Source organism: Thunnus maccoyii, chromosome 4 (assembly GCF_910596095.1).
Source record: "Thunnus maccoyii chromosome 4, fThuMac1.1, whole genome shotgun sequence".
Classification (NCBI taxonomy): Eukaryota; Metazoa; Chordata; class Actinopteri; order Scombriformes; family Scombridae; genus Thunnus; species Thunnus maccoyii.
Window position 1 is genome coordinate 487,016 of NC_056536.1, and position 22,863 is coordinate 509,878.

At 42.4% G+C, this 22,863-nt stretch overlaps 1 long non-coding RNA gene across 1 annotated transcript; it reads left to right on the forward strand.

The window, feature by feature from the left end:
* The first annotated feature begins 15,168 nt into the window (after positions 1 to 15,168).
* LOC121895286 lies at positions 15,169 to 22,219 on the forward strand. The gene is made up of 3 exons (XR_006095738.1): positions 15,169 to 15,372; positions 16,733 to 16,842; positions 21,112 to 22,219. It is a non-coding gene; the product is annotated as an uncharacterized LOC121895286 (long non-coding RNA).
* The last annotated feature ends 644 nt before the right edge of the window (positions 22,220 to 22,863 follow it).

Here is a 22,863-nt window from a genome sequence, read left to right on the forward strand (position 1 = left end):
TCCCCCATGAGATTATGCCGAGGTCTCACCTGTTTGAACAATGTTTTTATATTTCATCTTGAGCTGCTACCAGGTGCGCTTCTCCCCAGCCGGATTGGACCTAAATGAAATAAATTAATAGGCTATACCATTCAAGCAGTTTCCCCCTGTAATATTGTGATTGCAAAGGACCACATTTAAACTTACGCATTGACCCGAGCAGCAATGTTCTCCCTCTCTTTCGCAGCTGCAGCGGTGTTGCACTTCTTTTGAAAATGTATTGAAACTCGCCGTATGAGCGAATTAAGATTTCCAGTTCTAGCGGGGTAAAAAACGCCGCCCTCCTCTTCCCCGTTGCCATGGTGACTCGTCGAATCGGGGCTCCATTGATGCTGGCTTTTTATAGTTGTGGTGCACGCGCTTAACTCAAGGTGAAACGACTCCGAGTTGATTGAACTGACTCAAATCAGCTGTTCTGAAACCGGAAACTCAGAGTTTCTTATCTCAGAGTAGATCAACTCAGAGTTCAGGATTAGACTCAGAGTTTGTTGAACCTGCTTTGTGAAACGGACCCCAGGTCAACGTGAAGTGGAAAAAATAACAATACAGGACTCTTACAGATAAAGTATTATCATGAATTTCACCCATATCAGTTCTTCTCTGTCTTGTTTCATACAACCAGAGTTGCCTGGTGCCGGGGACAGGAAGGAGCAGCAGAGGAAAGAAGTATCTGGGCATCTAGATAAATCCCTGGAAAGGGATCCTGAAACCCCCACTGAGAGATACAATAAAAGACATGACGGACAAGATATCCAAGGCCCCCCTGAAACCATCTCAGAAGGTCGAGCTTTTGAGAACGTACGCTATCCCACGGATGGTGTACGTCGCGGACCACGGCTCGGCCTCCCAGACAGCGTTGGACGAGTGTGACAGGGACATTCGGACACAGGTGAAGAAATGGCTCCACCTGGAGCCGTTCACCACCGACGGGCTGCTGTACAGCAGATGTGTGGATGGAGGACTTGGTATCATGAGATTAGCTGCCCAGATCCCGGCAATCCAGCTAAGGAGGCTGTTGTCTCTATACAACTCGACAGATGACTGCACCAGGACGATCTCCAGAGCCTCCATCCCAGTGTCCCGGATATGGCAGCTCTGGCGGCAGGTGCTGCGGGATGGGGGCAGGCCGGACAAGACCAGTAGGCCGGACCTGGACCAAATCGATGTCAGCAGGGCGAGCACGTCGGCGTGGAGATCGTTTGCGTTCGATAGGTGGTGTGAGTTGATCAAGCAGGGCGTGGGAACGGTCGTGTTCAAGAGCGACAAGATTTCCAACAGCTGGACCCAGGATCCCGAGAAGCATCGGCTTACCCAATCGGAATTGATCATGGCACTGCAACTCCGTACGAACACACTCCCTACCCTTTCGCTGCTGTCGAGAGGAAGGGGGCCCAAGGAGTCGCAACAGTGCAGACTTTGTCAACAAGAAAAGGAGACCGTGCAATATATCATTGGGAACTGTGCGGAGCTCAAGAGGAACCGCATGGCCAGCCACAACAAGGTGTGCGTGTTCCTCCAGAAGGAGGGTGAAGACTCGCGTGATGAGGGAAAAGAGACTTCAGTCTGGAGACGGTACACAGGGAGTGCCGGACCTCATCATGATCCGGGACCAGGTTGCCTTGATTCTTGATGTGACTATCTGTTTCGAAAAGTCACCTTGCACACCATCAGATGCGGAGAAACGGAAGGTGGACAAGTACATGAAGTTCAGAGGGGCGGTGACGCGTCTTTACCCAGGGGTAAAGACCGTCGAGGTGGCCGGGTTCCCTCTCAGAGCTAGAGGGAAGTGGCACCAGGGTAACTTCAGGGTACTTGAGCTGATGGGCATGCGGAAGACAAGGGCCACCAAAGTCGCTGCCATTCTCAGCAAGAGGGCGCTCCTGCAGGCGATAGATATGTGCAAGATGTTCAAGATCTTGGCCAGATAGTAGAACAGCCTCTGAATGCTTGAAGTAGTGCAAGGGACTTGGGCCATTCCTATTCGCGGGAGTCGTCGAAAACTATGGATGACGCGTGGATGGTTAGCGGGTCCACGTCGACGTATGACGGTAAACAGTACGAAATAGAGATGGACTGGATAGCCATGTTCTATGGTGATGCCGGTCCCCTCACGGTCTAAGAGAAGTCTCCGGAGGGCCAGCCGTGAGGCGTCCATACGGTCGGAAGAACGGATACCCCAAGCTCCTAACGGAACCTGGGGGTGCAGTCCCGCCCAGCTATGAATGTCAATGTGAAGAAATTCTATAAAGCGTGGGTTAAACGGCGGGGGCCAATTACATCTCTCTTTAGTTAGCCAAATGCCTCGTCATCTAATTAGTGACGCGCATGAATGGATGTACGAGATTCCCACTGTCCCTTCCTACTATCTAGCGAAACCACAGCCAAGGGAACGGGCTTGGCAGAATCAGCGGGGAAAGAAGACCCTGTTGAGCTTCACATTTACACACAGCAACCTGTTTTGGGAGTAGAACAGCATCCAGCAGTTGTGACACAAGAGTGTGGTGTGCAATAGGTTTCCAAATTGTGCCAAAATCATGCACAATGCCAAAAGCATATCTACTGTCTGTATAGATATTCACTTTTTTGTCCTTTGTCAGTTTACATTCTTCGATGACAGATGTTAACTCTGCTGCCTGTGCAGACAGTGAAGCAGGAAGTGGTTTAGCAATGAGTGTCATGTGCAGTTACCACAGAGAAACCAACTTGATTGATTGATTGTGTCAGGATTGCGTGATGCTGATCCATCCATGAACAGTTCAACATCAGGATTTTGCAAAGGTGTTTCTTGCAAATCTGGACTGGGGGAGCAAACTTCAGTTATTGTGGCAACACAGTTGTGTTCTCCTCCGTCACCTTCTGTGGGGAGAAGAGTTGCAGGATTAAAACATTGCATCTTTTCACAGTGATGTTAGGCATTTCAAGCAACACAGTGTTGTAACGGAGCCATCTTGCTGCAGAAAGATGAAATGTTTTCTGTTTGAGCAAAATCAGTGAAACAGCATGTGGAACAAGCAAAGTCAGGTCAGAATACCCCACTATGTCTCAGACAGCTCTCAGACATGTAGGAAGTTCTGCAGCTACAGGGTCAAGTTTATAGGAAAAGTAAGCTACAGGTGTCTGTCTGCCTCCATGGTCCTGGAGCAGCACTGAAGTCATGCATCCTCCCTTTTCGTCAACAGTCTGTGTGAAAGGTCGACTTGGATCAGGTAATCCAAGAGTCGGAGTCGTTTGAAGAGCAAGTTTCAAGTCAACAAATGCTTTTTCTGCTTCAGCAGTCCATGTCACCTTACTGTGTGCCTGCAGGCCTCGCCCATGTACGATTGTGCTCAGGGGCGCCTCGAGGACAACATAGTTGGGAATGAACGATCTGCAATAAGAACACATTCCTGTAAAATACATGACTTGTTTCTTTGTAATTGGTTTTGAAATGTTTTGAACTGCTTTTATTCTCTTTTGGGAGAGGGATTTGCCCTCAGATGTGATCACATGACCCAAAAATGTCACTTCTTGTTGCACAAATTGCAATTTAGAAAAGCTAGCTTTATGACCTTCTTTAGCCAAATGTTTCAACAGTGTAATTGTGTCTTTTTCACACTGAGCTTGAGTTAGAGCACAGATCATTAAATCATCAACACATGTTTGCTTTGGGCCCACAGAGTCTTTGGGACCTCCTGTAGGGCTGGGCTGATTGTGACGTCACAGGTGTCATGCATGTATGCAGATGTGTGTTGTGTGTCTGGTATCAATTGAACTGATCTATTTTTGTTGATAATCCTTCAAAAACAGGATTATACTGAACATAACGATCAGATTTAACAAATTCAATATTTCTGCATTTTCACATTCACAAATCCTGCCATTTTCCTTCCCTGTATTTGGCAAGTGACATGTGTGGGTATAATTCAGGAACCTCAAACAGAGAATCCGACCCTGAATCACTGAAAGGGAACTATAGTGAAGATTCATCAATCTGCTTTGGCTTTGTTTGTTCAGGCAAAGTCACTGAAAGAGCACATCTGTGTTTATTCCCAAACATAGAACTTAACGTTAGCTTTTCTCTCAGGCAACCTTCTTTGAACCATCTTTTCTCAAACTCTGCATCTCTCCCTTCATGTATGTGTGCAGTGCAGTGTAGATCTTGTGGTTGCATGTAGTCTGTGTTGAATGTGAGCACGCGTTATCAACAAGAGCAGTGTTTACGGAAGTCACAGCTGATGTGCAGAGCTTCCATTCATACACATAAAGCAGCGTGTCAGGGCTGTATTTCACAAATATGTGAGTGTCAGAGAACTCAAGTTCACTTGTTCCAATAACAATAACCCCTTTTGATGTTGAAACAAGACAAATAGCCAATAAACACATCACAACTCGTCCCATTAGATTGATTGGGCAACAGTTTGACAGCAAAAATGAAAGCTTAAATTTGCCTGTAACATCGTCAGAGCATGATAATGGATTTTTCCAGAACTGTGTCACCTGACGCCCCTACAGACTTCACGTATCTTCCTCTCATCTTTAGAGGTGTTGAAAACGTGTCTAATAACAGAGTGTGTTGCACCAGATCAACAAGAAATGTTACATGCTTACCATGTACAAGGAGTGTGTGTGTCGGCATGTCTGCATTAGCTTCAGTTGAGTATTTAGCATATGTGCCTACAGGCTGTGTGTTTCCTGCTTCTTCTCTAACTGAGCTTTGGCATCATCAATCAGTGTGTGTGTGGTGCAATCACCCATCTGATGTGTAGGTTGTCTCTCATCGTGCGTCAGTGTGGTCAAAGGTGCCGGTTCCTCCCCCTCCCGGGCTGCCGCCCCGAGTCGATCGGCCTTGTGCTTGTAAGTTGGATTTTTCTTTGGCCCGGTGTCCTCTCTCGCCACAGTGAAAACAAGCATCTGGATCAGTCGTGCGTCGTCCTCCACGGCCCCCTCTAAGTCCACCTCTGCTGCGGCCGTGTCCGCGCCCTCTGGCATGTCCTTGGAACATAGTCGATGCAGCCATGTGGAGATCTTTCTCTTTCTTTTCTCCTTTCCTCTTCTGGCTTTCTTTGAGGATTTTCTCAGCGTGCACAGCATGTGCTTCCATGAGTCCCAGGTGATGCATATATGTTTCACCATGTTGGAAATATCAGGTTTCAGTCCATTTAGGAAGCTGTTTCTCAAATGTGCTTCCCATACTGTAACAGCATTATTATTCAGGTCAGCTGGAGGTGTCAGGCTGCTGTGTGTGTTGTGAACTTCTGTCAGACCAGTGAGATAGTTGCAAACACTTTCATCATCTTCTTGTTTACATGAGGATACTTTGCTCATGTCCAATCTCACAGGGAAAGCTGCTTAGATGCGCTCACAGAGATCTGTGATGTGAACTCTATAGGCTGTGCTGTCATTATGCGCCGTCGGGGTCAGCCAGTCTCACATCACTCTCTGGATATCCTGCTGAGATCTTGGCCCAGTTACTGCCCATCTTTACCACCAGGAGCCGTCTCAGTTCAGAGCTTGTTGGGCGAAACTCTCTGCAAACACAATCAGTTCAGCAGCAAATTTGGCGCCACCTCCATCTGATGGTGATGAAAGGTGAGTCATTGCCTGTTTATTGTCCTCCATAGTCCATGGTCTGTGGATTAACATCGCATGTCCATCTGCACCTGCTACCTAAATCGTGGGGAGATTCAGGATCCGGTGCATGTTTCCCTCTGTGTCAGTTCTCACTGGAGATGGGAGGGTGATGAATGGATTCATAGAGATGATGGATGGATTTTGAGATCCTTTGAATACCAGACCAGACCTGGTATGAGAAGGAGAGGCAGCTTTGTCCTGGTAAGACAGATGTATCAGGGTAGATGAGGGGAACCGGAGATGGAGGAAAGTCAGAGTTATGTGGCGGTGGTGCTCTTGGCCGTGGATAAGGCGTCTGACGAGCTCGGGCTGCTGTTCATCTTGTTGTTGCGGCGGGTCGATGCGTCTCCTGGGCGGCACCCAGTCGAGTTCAGAATCCTGCATTTTGACACACTGAGACACAGATATGATCCTACCTATCCCTGCCTGTGGTCTCCTGTCCCTGTTTTGTGCTTCTTTCATCCATAAACTAAAAGCTTTCCAATCTGCTATGAACTTACTTTTGCCTTTTTTATTCTCAGTCTCTTTTTCCTTCTCCTGCAGTCTTTCTCTCAGCTGATTTAGCTGTCTGATACTGAAACTTTCTGTGCTCGGAAAGCTAGATTCAGTAATCCAAATGTTGATTTGTTTCACAGATGAATCACTATAGTTCACTCTCATGTAGTTTATTTTAGGAGCGGACAGGTCCACATTATCATATCTATCCTTTGTTTGATTTCTACTGTTAACACTACCCATTCTGGCAGATTAAAAGACAGATTTAAGTTATGTCTTCAACTAATCTCCAAAGTACACCCGTTAAGAATATCAGAAAACTAATCAATGTTAGTGAACCCAGAAAGGAATCAGAACAGAGGAATTATCTACGTTTTCTATGCGTGTTTTCTGAGTCTTACTTCACACAATATTATAACCCAGTAATCATTCTTCCACACACTATTGTGATAACAGTGAACTCTCTTTAAGGTGGACTCATCAGTGCAGCTCCAGGTTTCTACTAAACCTGTCGGGACTCTTTCCTGATCAGCATACAGTCACAACAGAGTGTAATTGCAGACTGATGTCGGTTACAAAGTGCACATACCTTTTATAGACAAGGAGTCTGGTAAACATATCAGAATGTGAGTGGGGTGCAGTGCTGGATGTCATCAAAGCTATCAAACTAATTATAAAAGAACTGTAGCTTGTCCAAGATGATGCTACTCCCTACTCTGATCCAGTGTCAAACATAATGAGCACAGATGTTACATGTTCAAGGTTATACAATATGAGTTTATCAAAAATGCAATAACTGTTTGTGTGATGCAGAGGATACAAAGTGTGGTTTTTTCATTACAGTCTGTTTTCTTTTTCTTCTTTGAATTAGACAGACTAGATGCTAAAATAGCGTATCGCTGCCCTCTACTGTTTGCTATTGATGTTCCTTTTGACAGTGATATATGTTTTGTTAGGCTATATAGTCCAAAACTGGACTTTACTTATGGAATATTATACACAGAGTAAAAACTGTTTCTCCAGCCGCGTCCATGTGTCTGAACAGCTTCATTATTTGAAGTGAGTAATTATTGCACTGGATGAAAGAATCCTTGTACCTTCGTCTCAAATCGATTTCCTATTCTGAAACTAAAGTCTAAAAATGAAAAACGGAGCTTTTTAAAGTTATTGATGTATGTAACAACATTTTAAAAATACAAATACAGCCATTCACCGTTTACTGTTGTCCCTAAACTATAATTCTGTGTTTTTTCCCTATTATGGGTTTTTGAACAAGAAAAATCCAGTTTCCATGACTACAAAATGCAAAATTTAGGCAATTTTCATATTTTCGTTATCAAAGACTGAACCGGAAGAATCTGTGTAGTTACCCTCGTCTCAACTGATTAGAGGGACTAAGGGACTGAAAAAAGAAAGAAATCCCATACTCATGTCAATGGGAATTCCCAAATGACGTAATGGGGGGTTCGGGGGCGCTAAGGGATTCATGCCACATGCCAGTGTGTTTTATATTTTTGAGAATTATCAAAAGTTTGTGGCCTCTGATGCCTTAGTGTAGCAGCTGTTAAATACCTGAAGTTTTCTACATAGATCACTACATTCATGTACTTTATAGGACAGGAATTACGTCACTTGACAAACTTCCTCCATAAACCAGACAGAATAGTGAAATAGCAAAAAATTGAAATGACATAAACTATAGTCTATGTTCTGGTACAGTCATTTTTTTTGTATAATGTTTGATAAATCTCAGCCAATATATCAGGTCTGAACTTGGATTTGATTTCTCTTATTGTAGTTAAAGCTGCAGCTGAATCACTACATATGACTGAGTTGTCTGGTTTATTGTTCTTTATCCACCAAAGCGCACATTAATATTGTCAACATCTCTGCTGTGAATACTGACATCTGATATGTCTGTTTTGAATTCTTAATTCAAGGAATGGTTACTCCAAATGCCACTTTCCCGCTCTCTGGATCCTTTGATCCATCTGTATTCTGTAAATATGAACTCCATCCTTGTTGCAGATGAGACTTCACTTCCTTGACTATATCTCCTGATTTCTATCTTTTGTTATTATTCAGTATGCATAGATTGACTTCAGGTTCTGGGATTATCCAGTCTGACCAACAGACTGGAGGGCACACATTAATATTAATGATACCAATTTCCCCCGCCTTAGATCTTCGCTTATTTCCAAAGTTTCTTCTTACTTCTGATTTAAGAGAGATGATTGAATTTGTCTAATCGGCACTATCAGCTGGGTAGCACGCGCTGTCCCATTGGTCATTGCACACTATCAGCCGGGTCATTGGGACATACTGTCTCAATACATACCACCTGACTCAAGGCTAGCAACAAGAAGGAAGGCCGCACACAGACGTCGGTCAGCAGTGTGTCAACTGTAGAAGTCTTTATGCAAACTTCACTAAGATCAATGAAAATTTGAATATATTTAAACTTAAATTCAATTCAATAGCCTTATCTGAGACATGGTTAAATCAAGAGAAAGGTATTGATTTCCATATTGAAGGTTTTGAGCTTCTTTATATCAATAGAACCAACAACAGGGGAGGGGGTGTGGCCCAGTATGTGGACAGTGACTTGAAATGCAAACCAGTTGAATATATGACAACTGTAATTGATGATTTAATGGATAACCATGGAAATTGAAGCAAGAGGGATGAGGAATATACTTGTGTATACAGAACATCGGGGTCACATGTAGAAACATTTTAAGATAGTTTGAAAGAATTAATGAAAATAAAACATCTGCAATCTGTGGAGATTTATTTAATATTGACCTCCTAAATGTATCTAAACATAAAACATCAGATTTTCTGGATGCATTATATAGAAGAGGGCTATACCTATTGATCACCAAGCCCAGTAGAAAAACCTCCATTTGTGCAACATTAAGCGACTATTTATCTGTGTTTGCAATATATGATTAATATGAAATATGATAAATATATGACTTATCACTGTATGATAAACATTGTCCAACAACACCATGTTAACATAAACGTGGTTATAATAAAAAGCCTTGGATAAAACATGGGCTTACAGAAAAACAAACTTTAGAGAGATTTCATAGCAGCCAGGTGATAAAGAAGTTAAAGCAGGAGGAGGAATAATCCTGTTTGTGTGTTAGTGAGCATCTGGAGCATCTTAACAAGATTGTGTAGTAGCTCCTAAAGAAATGAGCCCAGAAGAGAGTAGAGATTAGGGTTGTGCCCAAATACAAATAATTTATTCAGCAAAGCACAAATAGTGTTTTTTTAAAACTAATATTTGTTTCATATAAATATTTTAAAAATTATTTGTATTCGGGAAGAAACCCCCCCCAAAAAACATGTCAAATACCAGCACGCATGTCTGTTACATCACTATCTCAGTCTCTCTCTTCTGCTCCGCTGTTACATCTATCAGCAGGTCTCAACAAGGGGAGTCACATCCACCTGCTACATGATGCACATTTCCTTGTTTGAACATCACTCCCGGAGTTTGGGGTGTTCCCCAGGGAAGTCGCTAAGGAGATGGGTGGATGAGGAGGGAGGAGCAGCTAAAGAGACGGGAGGAGGAGGAGGAGGAGGAGGATGGAGGGAGGAGCAGCTGAGGAGATGGGAGGAGTAGCTGAGAAGATGGGAGGAGGAGCTGAGTAGATGGGAGGAGGAGGGAGGAGGAGGAGCTGAAGAGATGGGAGGAGGAGGGAGGAGTTCCTGAGGAGATGAGGAGGAGATGAGGAGGAGATGAGAAGACTGGAGGAGGAGGGAGGAGTCCCTAAGGAGAGGGGGAGGAGAGAGGAGCAGCTAAGTATTGGCTTTCCATGGCTGCTAATAACCAGACTTTTAGCGTGGTCGATTTCAATCAGCTTCCAGAGGTGGGTCAGATGTCAGATCTAGTCTCCATATTTAACCTGGTCTTTCAGGCTAGCATGATCTGATTTACTGGAGTCAGATCACATTTTAAAGCTCAGATTCAATTTCAGTTCCCAGGGGCTCTTCAGTCTATCCTGTTATGTGTGTGAATTATGACTATGGCATAAACGACGCTCCGACACCCCATTAAAGTCCAGCATCCTCGGATTCATCTCATGGAGATGAAATCAACGCTGCCTCAGGCGTCTCTGCGGCAGTAACGGAATCGGAGCATTTGGAGAAATGTCTCAGGTAATCCTGGGCAGCATGTGTGTTTGGAATAACACTGGAAATTATTTAAAAAAAAACGTGCAGGCCTGTCCTGATTTTAAATTACAAGCAATATCAGGAAGATATACGCCAAATTAAAGCTCAGGATTTGCAGTTTGTTTGTTCACAAAGCCTGTAGTTTTGGAGAAAAACATCAAAATATTATGCTATGATGTTTTTCATGTTCAGGTAAGCCTGGTAAAAAGCTCTGACCTTTGACCTCCATTACACTAAAAGTTGCTGCACAGATGCAAGTTGTACACCAACACAACGCTCTCAACTGTGTCTTTTGAACACCAAAGTGACCAACGAGTTCCATCCCTGACAGGTTTTGTGCCGTCTGCATTTTTAAAAACCACTGATCAGTGGCTGGCATATTACTCAAACAAATTAATGTAAACACCAAATCTACTAAAAACAGACAAAATACAGCTCAAAACACACGGTATGGCCTCCTCTTTTCATTGCATGTGCTTTTGATGTGACCATTTACAAGGAAATAAGTTAAATTGTGTCAAAATTCATAAAAACCCTATATATACATTATATATTCAAAATTATGAAAAATAGTTTCCAGGACACTAAAAGATAGTCCAAGGCTCTGAGGGAGGACCCACAAGTGATGTCCACTGTAGATCAGTTAACATTTCAATGTTTTGAAGGTTTTTCCTGTCATGATCCAGGGGGCCCATTTTCAGCATATGTGATGTTTGCGAGCTTACAAAAAGCCAAACTAAAAAGGTAAATTACTGTGAATTCACAGGAGCGTCTGACATGAACACAGATTATCTCGTTAGACTTGGGGCCTCACACTACACGCGTGGACACCCGTTTTATGTTTGTGTGCAACACGATTCATCTGAATTATGAAATCGTTGCAAGTGTGCCACTGTCCACAGAGCAAAGTCCCTGCTCCGGGGACAGTGGTTTGACTGGGGCAGTACACCTGTCAAACTGTAATGCAGGTGTCCCCCTCCTAAGAACAACCACGACAGGAGAGGGGAAGAGACCAACCCCAGCCCTCAGCGTTACGGAGGTGACTGCTGTGCGCGCTCCTGCGACGTTACCATGGCTAGTCCAAACGTGCAGGTTCTGCGCCGCTAGTCTGGGCTCGGTGCGGGCCGCCAAGACTCACCTAAGGAAAGCACACAAGCCAAGGGTGATTCTTTTCATCTGCGGTAAGTGTGTTAGTACTTTTAAGACCTCACACCGAGCGACATGCCACACGGCTAGCCGCAGTGTTCATCGATCTGACCAAGGCCTTCGACACCGTCTCCCACAAGCATATTGCCGAGGTGCTTGAGAGATGTGGTGTGGATGAGTTGATCAGAGGTCTCATCAAGGACTCCTACTGGAATTGCTACTCAACAGTAAAAACTGCTAAAGGCGACACCAGAAAGATCGGGATCAGGGTGGGCATGAAACAGGGCCAGCCGATGTCTCCACTGTGCTTCAATCTGGCACTGGATCCACTTCTCCACATGTTGGAGAGGCTGGGTGTGGAGTTCAGTGTTAGCCTGCTTGGGCTTCCATCCCTTCTCCGTGCTAAGGAAGATCATTCCCGCTCTCTTCCCAGCCGAGAAGAGAGCTCTCCTCGCTCCAGGTGGTACCTTTCTCCTGGTAGGAGTCCCAGCCGGGCTCTCCTCCTTCCTTCTCTTGAGTAGTAGCCTGCTCCTGACTACTACTCCGCTCGCAATGTCCGTGCTGCCTGGAGCCGCCCCTACTCCAGCAACACATGCCGTCGGCTGATGAGCATGCTCCCGTCTCAGGGTGGACCACATCTTTCCTTCTATGACAGCAGGCGACCTGTCCTATCACAGTCAGTCAGAGGGGTCACTTGGCTTGATCGCTTGTCATCACTTAGATCGCAGTCAAGAGTGGCGGGTCTTACACCCTGACCCACTCGGAACTCTCTCAAAAGTTCCCTGGAAAAGGATCCTGAAACCCCACTCAGAAAACAATAAAAGATTTGATGGACAAGATATCCAAAGTCCCCCTGAAACCATCTCAGAAGGTCAAGCTTTTGAGAACGTACGCCATTCCACAGATGGTGTACGTCGTAGACCACAGCTCGGCCTCTCAAACGGCGCTGGACGAATGTGACAGGGACATTGGCACACAGGTGAAGAAATGGCTCCATCTGGAGCCTTTCACCACCGACGGCCTGCTGTACAGCAGGTGTGTGGATGGGGGACTTTGCATCACGAAAATGGCTGCACACATCCCGGCAATCCAGCTCAAGAGAACGATGTCTCTGTACAACTCAACCGACGATTGCACCAAAACAATCTCCAGAGCCTCCCTCCCAAAGCCCGAGAAAACGAGTCAGCTGGACCTAGGGCAAATCGACACAAGCGGGGCAAACACGTCAGCGTGGAGAGAGAGGGTGTTTGACAACTGGAGCAAATTGGTGAGGCAGGGCTTGGGCACTGTTGTGTTCAGGAATGACAAAATCTCCAACAGCTGGACCCAGGACCCAGAGAAGCATCGGCTGAAACAATCCGAACTAATCACGGCACTGCAACTCCGTACCAACACACTCCCTAACCTCTCACTGCTGTCAAGAGGAAGGGGGCCCAAAGAGTCACAACAGTGCAGACTCTGTGAACAAGAAAAAGAGACCATGCAGCATATTATTGGGAACTGTGTAAAGCTCAAAAGGAAATCCCCAGCGAAACAAAATATGTGACAACCTTAAAAAGGAGGATGAAGACATGGGCTGGCATGTGATGAGGGAAAAAGACTTGTGTCTGGAGACAGTGTTACTGGAGTACTGGACCTCACCATGATCCAGGGATCGCACTGCCTTGATTCTTGACGTGACTATCTGTTTGAAAAAACAGAATGCACACTGGTGGATGCGGAGGAAAGGAAGGTCGAGAAGTATGAGAAGTTCAAAAAGGCGGTAAAACATCTCTGTCCTGAGATAAAAACAGTTCTGGTGGCCGGGTTTCCTCTTGGAGCTAGACGTAAGTGGCACCAAAGGAACTTCAGAGTACTTTACATGTTTATTAATAAATGTCTTCTGATTTTTTTGCCATTATCCTTACTAATCAATGTAATATCCTTGTTTTGTGCAGGTGCAGGAGTGGATTGTCAGAAAGACGAACAAGTAAGGCAACACCATTATTAGTGTAAAGGAGCACAAGAATGCTATTTTTAAATGTTCATTTAAACTTACTAAATGTTCTGCATGTTTTCAGTTCCTCACTGCAGCTGTTCCATAAATTAACTCCTTTGACTGTAATACAATGATGTTTTACATTAGTCCTCACTTATCATTTATTGCACAAGTCATGTTGACTGTCTCTCATTTGAAACAACTTTTGGATACTTTTAGGTAACAATTGATTTTTAACTTTATACATGATTTGAACCGTTTTAAATTCAACCTAATCTTTAAATTTTAGAGCCTTTAAATTTAATAAAAAGTGGGCTTCTTGGTTCTCTATGTGGTTTTTTTTACACAAACTTGTGTGCTGTGCATGTAGCAGATGTCCATATGAAGAAATCTGTCACGAACTGACGTCAGCTTGGGCTGAAAGTAGAAAAAAAAAAGTTAGAAACAGCGTTCAGAGCAGTCTGAAGCTGCTGCTTTCTGCTCACAGGGATTACTGCGACATACGTTTACCTCGTTATTTGACACGTTGGCCACTTTTAACATGAACATCCGACACACAAATACACGCATAATATATATATATAAATAAAAATATGGAAAAGCATAATACGCCCCCTTTATAAATAAATAAATAAAAAAATATTTTTTTAAATAAAACCAATATTTAAACCAATTAATAAAATAAAACTATTACACAAAACTTAAATGTATTTCCCTTTTGCTTTCCAACCTTTCTCAGAAGTTATGACCTCTCTTTATCTTATTTACCAATAACGGAGCTCCTAATTTAAGGGCGCGCGCACACACACACACACACACACACACACACACACACACACACACAGCAACCAAAATAAAACAGTGTCCTTTAAAACCAAAACCAAACGTTGCAGGTCTGAGTCGTTGCTCGGAGCGTAGTGACCTGAAACAAATGGCCGCTGCACTAGCAAATGCAAGCTACAAAATAAAATAGCAGGTGCACTGGTTAATTGTTACTCACAAATCCCTGAGTTGAAGCATGGGCGATGCATGACGAGAGGAATGATGAGTGAGGTTACAGGCTGGCGGGCGACAAGTCCAGACGAAGTGAAAGCTGAGCGGGAGACATCAACTCGTCCATAGAGTCCAAGGACTGTTTCCTGGTCCTCCGTCTATTAGACGTACATGACAGTTGTTCTCAGTCACTTAACTCGTCCTAAAGCTCCTTTACTTCTCATGTCGAGTGCATTTTGAGCTTTTAACTAATTGACATTAACACATACTAGCAACAAACAGTAACATTAGCTGCTACTACGGTGAAATATGTGCTAATATAACTAGCGCGCTAATGCGCTAATCGCGATTAGCATCTACCTTTTACACGCACTACGTCGTGATGAAGCGATACAAAAAATACATACACAGAGGTTATTTACCTTCTGCATGTGGCTATTATGTCCGTTACCCGTCGGTAAAACTCTGCATCCATCAACACAACGAACATAAACAGTCTTCATCCATGGATGTACAAAGAGAATTGGATACAGCGTCGGCGGCGGGGCCCCGTTCATTCCTATGAAAGTTGCCCAGTGACGCACGAAGCCAAAAAAGTTCAACAACTTCCGCATCTGTGCGGCCCATAGAGCATGCGCACTAGTAACGGTCGCCGGCCAGGTCGACTACTTCCGGTTTAGGCCTCCGGCTAACTTGAATAGGGATGAAACAATTCAATCGTGCGGCTCCAAGGCTTTTGAAATGTGATCGGACCAAATGGATCAAATTCTGATAGAGAGACAAGTCATTTCTTTATACGTCCATGTCTTCAACAGCGTAAACAACCTTCACACAGCTCCTGTTCGTCGTCTGACCAGCCCGTGGCTTTACTCTGCGGGGTCTCCTCTACATCCCGCCCCTCCACCTTTACAATTGGCTGACAGGTTGGTAACAACCAATCAAATCAACAACATGTTAAGATGGACAACTTTATGTCCTCTGGGACTAGGTTGTGAGATAAACACGCTGCTCTCATGTGAACAGCAAACAAACTACTTGAACTGCATGAACTTCACCAACACAATGACAAAGATTTATTCATCTGCCTGTTTTTAATTCACTATGAACTGTATTAAACATTCAACTTAACTGGTTTGAATAGAATACTTTTTAAACATTTAAAAACGATTTATCGATCTTTATGTATTTACATATTTGTCTAAAATGAAAACTTTTTTTAGACTGAGCTACATTTGAGATACACACACAGTAAGTTATATGTGGGACTATGAAGGAACAGCATAAGGTGTATAACAAAACTTTATTTAGAGGATCTTCATATAGTATTGAAATTGACTTTTAGCTTTGATATAATTTATGTGGCTTCAATCATAATTTATTATCCAATATTACTCCAACAAATTTAATTTAACTCTTTCTATTCAACATCATTCATCATGGGTTTCCTGTATGAGTTAGTTGAACACGTCTCAAATATTATAAAGTTAAATTAGTGTTAGTTAGTTTAAGTGTTTCACTCTTTAGCATTTCCAGTTATTTTCCCACTGTATCTAAAAGTTGTTCCAAATTATTACTGTGACAAAATACATTTGTATCATCTGCAAATATAGTTTAATATTTTGGAAACCTTACATATATTATTTATGTACAAAATAAACAACAATGGTCCTAACACTGAGCCCAGGGGAACCCCACAAGTAACCTTCAGTATTTGTGAGTAACAGTTATAGTTGATTTCTTCGATAATAAGTCCTGGTCAACTGTATCAAATGCTTTTTGAGATCCATGAATACTCCCACTGCATATTCCTTATTTTCTATTGCAGGTGATATTTCCTCCACAAGCTCCAAGTTTCCCTATTAGATCTAAACCCATATTGCTGTTCATATAGTATATTTTTCCAATATTATAGAGAAGCCTGTAATCGGAGAGTATATTCTCCTGCCATATATATATATATATAATCTGGACTTCTCCACAGTGCTGATACCTCCCCTTCAAATAGACGTACCCCTTTGGATGTGTGTCTCTGAGGAATGAGTTATAGCCTACAACATTTTTCACAGGATTTCACACAGCTACATGGTGTAACCCTGTATGTTGGAGAGTGTTTGTGCACCTCATAACTGTGCTATGATCATATATGCTTTCAGTGTGTACATTTTACAGATTTGCCTGGATGGCTGTGGCAGTCTGACATACATTGCAGTAGTAGTCACACCGATCATTGATGCAATGATGAACTATAGCAGCCATCTTTTCATCAAATATTATTTGTTTCAGGGACCAATGTTTCAGCTCTACCGACCTTTCTCAGGGCAACAACTGACAGACTTTTTCACCCTATATATCAACTCACCTGCCACAGGTGGCTCCTGATTAGCAATCAGCAGGTAAGGCACCTGACACACTTCCTGTTTCTTCCATATATGGTCTTCTTAGATCTACCAAAAAACTGTACCATCATTAAAAGCTCCAGGAATATAACGATTTCATTAACAATAACAGACATCAAATATTTAACATTTCAAGGATCTAAAACAGTAAAATCTCATAACAGATAGGGTGAAGAAGTAGAAAAAATGTTTTAATGATATCCCCTGATTCATGTGATTAAAGGCAAATACAAATCATAATAATCTTGATTTATACAGAAACAAACAATGAATTAAAATGAGTTAAAATCAACAATAAAGATATGAGCAGCAGGCTAGCAGCAGTAAGGCTGTTCTCACGATGCATGAAGTGTGCATGCACAAAGCACGTGATGCTCCTGTTTCCTGAGAGTCTACACAGGTGCGCATTTGTTAAGCAACAGCTCTAACTGACAAAGTTAAAAACTAGTACATGGTACAGTGGCATCTAAGCGACCGTTGTCAACAACATCAACCACAGCACATCACACATACGCTTCTATCAAAGTTTCAGATCTCAAGTGGTTTCTCAGTCTGTGAATTAGAGCCAGAATCCTCTCGGTTAATCTCTTTCTCTTCTTTGATTTCATTGAATTCAATATGTGGATTTCAAACACTGCTAAATGCCAGATTATTAACTTAATCAGTTACTACAAACCTCAAAATAGCAGCAGTATGGTTAGTCACAAAAAATACACACTTACACACACAAAAACACACACAATAGAAAAGACACAGAACAAGACAACAATGAGGCTCCACAGAGCACGAGAAGACAAAATATAAAACCTAAATAAAGTAATGATGAATGTTTTGACACAGCATGATAGAGGATAAAAATGCTAAAAGTTAACATAACATATTTCAGTTTCAGTCCAGAGTTGTTCCATCAACGCAGCTAAAGGACGCTGTGCTTACTGGAAAAAGTCTGGCTAGAATTAACGTCAGCTTTCACTTGAGGATCAAGTCCTTCCTCTAACGCAGCTTAGATGCGTCCAGTCGACGTTAAGTCCAGCCAGACTGGAATAAGCTTGTGCGCGTGCACAGAGGACATAAGCAGCCCAGAACAGTCGATTGTAGAAAAGACGATATTATGTCACAAAAAGAAGAGAAAACTAGAGCAGCAGAACAAACCTGCTGATGAAACTATATGAAGAATATAAAGGAGTTTTCACCAAAAAGGGCAAAACTACTGCAGTTAACAAGGTGAAGGAGACGACTCGGCACTAAACTGATGTTAGAGGAGTGAACTTATCACCAGAAGGTTGACGGTTCAATCACCGCATCCGGCTTGATGAGTCTGGGTGGAGAAAGTGAAGAGCAGCACTTGTCCCTGTTGATGGTTTTATCTTTATTTGTTAATAAATGAACATTCAGTAGTGTTGCCCTTCAGATCAGTGTGGTTATATTATCACTAGACTAGATAATATCACATGTATAGTTAAAATAATGGTGTACACAACTTCAGACAACCAACTTTCCAACATTATCAAGCTCTTTGATATATTTTCTCTTTCACAAAACGTCCGTTAACAAGCGTCAATGAAAGTTAAATGAAGTTGCAGTTGGAGATAAAGAAACTGTAGAAAGATATAAATACAGTAGAAACCGCTTAGTGATCACGTCTGTCTGGGTCAAACATCACTATAATATCACAACCTTTTCTTTTTCTTTATTTCTCATGCAGAATACCATCTAACTGACATTTGTATATTTATTAGCCTGCATGAATACAGAGTTACTGAATGTTATTGACTGTTTCATGATACAGTACAGCTGTTTCAAACGCATCGGGAGCATTTTAGAAGCAGCAGGTTCTGACTTTTGCCAGCGACAAGTTCCTTCTTTTCCCGACGGCAGAACAGGAGAAGAGAGCGGTGAATTTTGCTTCAATTTCTTCCCCCCTTTAATTGTCATAATCTTCCAGGAGACATTGTTGGTCATTGAGAGAAAATGACTTCCTGTCTCCGTCATGATGTCAGTGTTCACGCAGCAGCAGCCGCTTATGATGGGAGTCAAGTACAGAAATAGATTTACGTGGTTTAAAATGTTTTTCCACATGTTGTCATGTATGAAGAGACCCAAAATGAACACTGTAGGCGGACTGCTTGATTTCTACTTGATTTCTACAGGCAACTCATTTAAACAGCATAAATGTTGTATATGAATGATTCTGTCTCAGAGCTTTTTGATCCATATAAACAGCTGATCACTGTAACTGTGAGTAAAGTACAGAAATAGATTTACGTAGTTTTTGACAGTCTGTTTCCGTCTGTCGGACATTTTTTAACACGCAGCTGAATTAAGCTTGACCGTTAACACAGAGCAGCTGGTTCTGCTGACTAAGTTACCATGGTTACCATGGTTACTAAGCTGGGACTCATATAAGCCGCAGTGGTGGAACACCCCTCAGCCTGCCCCAAACCATGAAAACAACAAAAACTGTAAGGACGGTTGTGACATGAGGATTTTGTTATCATAGGTGTTGCACACAATCACAAGTCCATCTATTAAATACAAATTCCACACACTGAATGGACGTAGATCCAAAAGCACCATGTCTTTGAATTTTCACTACGGCTAGTATTATACCTATATTGGTGCGCTCTACACTAGAAAGTGTACCGAAGTTTTTATTTTCACTGGCCTTGTTTTGTCCTCTGTAGAAGTTCAACTGTGATGCTTTGGTGATTGTTTGAGCAGCCTGGAAAGCAAACAGACTGGACTCGTCTCTTCTTTATTCAAACAGTATTATGCAGATTTAAACACAAGCGATTTAAAATGAGGTGGAAATCTGGATTTATGGCTTTTAAAACAGGAAGTATTTGGACACATAAATGAAACATTATTGCTACATGGACTCTACGTTCTCAAAGGTTCTTGGATTTTGTGTAAAATGCATCGTAGGAGCCACTGTTTGACAGTGAGGTAGATCACAAGATGGTACTGATTACTTGCAAAGTGAAGACAGGTGGAGCTGCAGGTGACACAGATGACAGCAGCCTGATTGCTGAGGGAAGTGATCATCCAATAGGATGCTTTGAATGGGTCTGACCGTCAGTTTAACAGAGGTGTTGGCAGAAACGCCGGGCTTTGATTCAGTTTAATGCAGTTTGACTAAAGACGACACGATAGAAAGAGTCACATCTAAGTGTTTTCCTCCTTTTCCAGTTTGTTCAGAGCTCCAAACACAAATGTGTTGGGGTTGAGGTGCTTCTTCAGTTGATTACCTGAACAAACAAACAAACACATGCTTGATAACTATGAAGTTTGGGGAATTTAAATGGGCAGCACCTTAAAGTGGCGTGCTTAGAACTTTTGATTCTTTTTTAACATAAATCTCCAATAAAAGTGATATTGCTTCAATGTCTGCCTTTAATGAATACCCAACTTTCACACAACTTAATATCACTTTGACCCTTTTTTCTATGACGGCTAAATGCTGATTTACATCAACCTAAAACGGGGGACAAATCTGAGTTTGTCATGTCATACAGAACATCTGCCTTACGTTGAATCTGTGTTTGTTAATATAACTAGAACTGTTCAAGACCGCCAGATCACACAACTCATCGAAACTATTCAATTCTAATGCAGTTAACCAGCATTTCAAATGATTTGTCAAATCCCCGGCACAGTACACATTTGGCCTTTTTTCTTTTCCTGTTACTATTAAACATTTGGCACAGGAGTATAGAGTCATTCAACCCTTAACAGGCAACATACTGCCAAGTTGACATACTGGCTCGTTCATGTTAATGGACTCTTCTCTCTCATTCATTAAACCCAAAATGTTCCACACCAAAGTGTGGAGTGTGGCTTTGAAACCAAGTCCATTATTCTTCTAAACTTTCTGTCTGGAATCATGCAGTCATCAGGAAAAACACCCATCAGCCTCCAGTAACACCTTATCTTCACTTCACCTGGTTCCAGTGTTTCCACTATATTCATTCAGCAGCGGCGCTCCACCGCTGCTAAATGATGAGCGCCGCTGCTAAAATATCAGACGATCATTAATATCAACAGGCTACTAATGATTTCACTCACACTCTACGTTATTGTGGATTCTTTTTAGTCATCCTCCCTCTCTTCGTTCTTCAAAGGACGTCTACGTGAAAGGTACAAGAGTAGCGTAGCTACGTTAGGGAATAAGGCAGCGTGTGTGTGTGTGTGTGTGTGTGTGTGTGTGCGTGTGTGTGTGTGTGTGTAAATATGCGTGTGTGTGTGTGTGTGGTTGAGCGAGTGCAGAGAGCGAGCGGCAGAAACGTGACGTGAACACAAGTGGAGAAAAGAAGTTTAGCAGTAAGTTGTCAATAAGGCAGTAAATGTAGAGTACAGACTGTGTGTCAGTTAATAAATGCTGCAGCTCCTCAACACAAAGAAAATACTCGTCTATCAAAAGGGCTGCCAGCAGTTCTTATTTTAGTGTCAATCTCAGCCGCTCTTTAACAGAGAACGGAGAAATGTCTGGCTGATGAGTCTCTGTCTTGAGTTTTTCCCCCGTTTTGGATTATTCCATCTTCTGGTGAAGACATATCTTCCACCACTCTCAAAAATAGAATCAGTATTGTGTTTATACATGAAGAGTCTTGCTGTACACTAAAATAATGATTTGTTGTAAGTATTGGAAACACAGTGCTCGGTGTAGACGTTGATTCCAGCCCTTCATTCTAACCAGTAACGCTCGTGTTACATCAGACGCCATCTTATGGTGAAGAAATAGATTACACTCTACAGTCGGTAGGCCTGTTGTGTTCATACATCAGGAGGGCTTGCTGTAAAACAATATGTCATGAGCATCTATGGCACAGGAGTCAGGGTGATTCAAGTCTTTTATTCTATAATGAGACACACAACCAGTCAGTTCAGGAGGACGGACAGACGGATCAGCACAGCTTGCTCCCACAACACCATGAAAATCCTTCTCTGCTGTAGGTTACTATGTTGGCTTGAAAGACTTTACATTGTGGTCGTATAGTGATACAATCATAATAAAATAAACTTACAAATGAAATAAAATAAATTAAAATGACTGTGTACCTTTTTACAATATCAATAACACTCTATAACATCAATATCTACAGTATTATACCAAAACTAGAATGGATTAGTAGAAAAGATGTCATTTAATCCCATGCAAGTTTTTTTATTTTACATTTATGTTCCTCTGCTGCCACCTTCAGGAATGTTACAGTAACAGCAGACAAGCTGGTTTATCACTGTTAACAAGCATGAATGAATCTGTTACCTATTAAATGGCTGATTTAACTACACTCTGCTTCACATATCTGAACACACTGTAACGGACTGTGTTCATGTGAGTGTTTAACTGTTATGAGTGTTACTGTAAGAAACATTAGTTCAGTTCAGACAGATGGTCTGTTGAGTTGAAGCACTGATATTTCCAGAGTCGGTGAACATGTTGTGAAACGTGTCTGTCACGTCGGCTACCTGACAGAGAGCGCAGGAGATAGTGCACCTGTAACTGGCTGAGAGATGGGGGGGGTTGTTGTTCTTCCTGCCAGGGTTCACAGGAGTGATGCGAGAGGTTAGTGTAGAGCTTATTGTAGAGTCTTTGTTATTATGACGTTGGCTACGGCTCACAGTAGCCTGTCATACTGTGCACAATAAAGTCGCAGTGAAACCAGCCAACGTCTCATCGCCTGCTTATTGAGGGACGTTACAACACAATCATATGTATAAATAAATAAATAATAATATAATCCCAAACAAACAGCAAAGGAGATCAGTGCTTGATCAGTGTGGTCTGCCCTTCTTCTTTATTGATTGGTTGATTACCATTCACATTTATTGGCTGTTAAAATCACAGGACGGAGATCATTATCAAACGCCACCAGACGTTTAGAACGATGTCTGGTGGCGTTTATAAACGCTTTATAAATTGTACATGAAATGATATCATGTCCACAGAGAACAGTTGATTATTCTCAAAGGGCTGACAGAATAGTTTTTGAGGTTTGAGTTTGTCTTTTTTTTATG